The sequence below is a fragment of the Callospermophilus lateralis genome, chromosome 6, assembly GCF_048772815.1.
Source record: "Callospermophilus lateralis isolate mCalLat2 chromosome 6, mCalLat2.hap1, whole genome shotgun sequence".
Lineage (NCBI taxonomy): Eukaryota > Metazoa > Chordata > Mammalia > Rodentia > Sciuridae > Callospermophilus > Callospermophilus lateralis.
The window spans coordinates 130,307,528-130,310,383 of NC_135310.1; the positions used below are offsets into that span (position 1 = coordinate 130,307,528).

At 37.8% G+C, this 2,856-nt stretch overlaps 1 pseudogene; it reads right to left on the reverse strand.

Annotated features, from left to right (window-relative positions):
• Window positions 1-1,475: 1,475 nt before the first annotated feature.
• On the reverse strand, window positions 1,476-2,394 carry LOC143402113 (olfactory receptor 12D1-like; annotated as a pseudogene).
• Window positions 2,395-2,856: the final 462 nt, after the last annotated feature.

Consider the following 2,856-nt stretch of genomic DNA (forward strand, 5'->3'; position numbering starts at 1 on the left):
ATGTACAGGTTTATGTGTTGGAGCAAGACTTGAATTAGCATAGATATGCAATGTGAGGGGACTAACCTAATAAGTGTGACACATCTCGAAGTAGCATGTAGTAGGCAGGTTAAAATAGAAAAGGGAAATTTTATGTACTGATAAGGAAAGATCTCTAAGGTACACCTAATTTGGTACACTGATTTATTCACATAACAGTATATTTTTGTTCCATTCTTTCTAAAAATAAATATTTGTACTTGTTGGTGTATGCATAAAGGCTCTCTGCAAGGACAGACAAGCATACACTAATGTTGGTTGCTCATGAGGGTTATGTGTGTGGGGGCGGGGAGAAGGGAGGGGCTTCTTATTATGCAGAAGAAGTGACTTGAATCATGGTCTTACTGACTCATGGCTGTGTTAGCACTGGGAACTTCCTGTGTGAACATGCAGGTCAAGATGGCTCAGTTGCTATGGTGATGCCTGCCCAAGTAAACTGTGCAAAGGGACAGATTTATATAACTCTATGGTGATGCCTGCCCAAGTAAACTGTGCAAAGGGACAGATTTATATAACTCTGGACTTTGAGCTCATGCACCAGCTCCTGGGAATAGAGAATTCTGAACATACCAAGATAACCCTTATGTCTCATCAGTCCTGTGTTCTTCAGATTGCATGCTTTGCTGAAACTTTCTCAAAAATAACCTTTTGATGAAACCTGTATAATAAATGTGCTGAGCTAGCTCTGAGTCAGTCAAACGCTAGTGGAGTTTGACTGCCCAGCTTTTTCTCTATGTGCGTTTTCTCTGTTTGTCTTTTCTTTATCTCCTGTCACCTCTTGTATGGTCTTCCCTGAATTAATGGCTGCAGCTGAAAGTGGAGATTACAGGGCCATACACATTACCTTTTTATACATTTTGAATTTTGAATCATTATCTATTACAAGGACAAAAACCAAAGAGAAATCAGGACATACCTGTTAAAAATTTTCATAACTCACATGTGAATTGATATTTGTTTCCAATATAATAAACATATCTTTAAATTAAAATTCTAAAAACATAAAAGTATAATAATTTTATTGATAAGTCTAAAAATGTGTTAGCCTAGAAGGATCACACAGATAAACAGACCTAAATATCATTTATATATACCAAATGTAAGGAGTATACACATATTTCTATACCTGGTTATGCACAAGAACACATTATAATATATTGTAAATCAATATTATCATATGATATTCTTTAAAACAAATTCAACATTAGTGTTTCATAGTTAGTGTTCCAGAAAAAAAAAAATGTTTACCCTCTGTTACCTAGGAATATATTGTTTAATACAACTAGAGCACATTATTCCATTTAGTATTTTTCTGTTATCCAATTTCCTTTGTTGTATACATTCTAAACAATTTGAGAAGCAGTATACTTATATCTCTCAACTTTCTCATTGTCTGGTAATTTATGCTTCAGAAGAGTTCTCTAGATCCCTTCAGGTCAGGGTCTCTTTCTGATCACCCTAAACAAGGCATCCTTCACTTCCTTATTCCTCAAAGTATAGATCAGTGCATTAAGAACAGGACTGACCACACTGTACATGATGTGATCCTGGTCCCTAGAGCTCCCTGAGGTAGGGCGAATGTAGGTGAAAATAACATGAGCAAAGAAAAGAATAACCACCATGAAGTGGGAGGCACAGATGGACAGTGCTCTGTGAAGCATGTTGCAGGACTGGGTCTTGAGGAAGAGGTAAGTGATAATGTAGAAATAGGAGAGAAGGGTCAGAAAGAAGGGGACTGTGGCAATGATCCCCGTGACAGTGTTGAACAGCCTCTGGTTGAGCTCAGTGTTCCCACAGGCCAACTCCAGCAATGGCTTAACATCACAGAAGAAGTGATGAATGTGATTGGGACCACAGAAGTTCAATCGAGATGTCATAATGGAGTGTAGCAGGGCATGGAAAAATCCAATGGTCTAGATGGTGATAGCCATCTGGGTGCAGAGCTGGGGATTCATTATAACAGTGTAATGAAGTGGTTTGCAGATAGCCACAAAGCGGTCAAATGCCATCACTGCCAGCAACAGAGACTCTGTGCTACCCAGGAAGTGGAAGAAATGAAGTTGGCTTATGCATCCCATGAAAGATATTGCTTTGTGTGTAGAGAGAAAGTTCTCTAGCATCTTTGGCAGTATCACCGTGGAGTAGCAGATATCTAGACATGACATGTTTCCCAGGAAGAAATACATAGGTGAGTAGAGTCTGGGATCAGAGATGACAATCATCAGGATGGCTCCATTCCCAGCCACATTCACAAGATAGATTGTGAGGAAAACTGCAAAAAAGAAAAGGCTGTGGATTTTGTATGTCTGTCAATCCCAGGAGGAGAAATTCAATGACTGAAGTCTGATTCAACATCACTTAAAAGAAAAGAAGAAGTAATTTTGAAACCTTATTCCTAATGAGAATCAGTCTTTCTAACTGATGATTTTCTTGCTAAGACAAAAAATTTTGAGGAAGAGTGTGGTAGTTTTGCATGAAACCCTGCCTCAGATCTTGTATAATATTTAAATGTTTAGGCTACATGGATTTTTCATTAATATTTTTCTTTCTCTTAAGAATTTAGAGCAGGTTTTCAGTCTACCATCTTCTCTGGCTGTGAGTATCTACATTACAAAACAACTTCCTTTTCATCTCCTAAATCAGCTGCATGAGGTGATAATTTTTTAAGTGTTTTACCACCCCTGTGATCTCCTTACTGAGTGGGAAGCGACCTGAAGAATTTTACTTATGAAAAATAGCCAGGGATGGAATTATTGATCATAAAGTTCTTAAATAAATGAACAATCCCTAAAACAGGGACAATAACTTTTCTGTAGT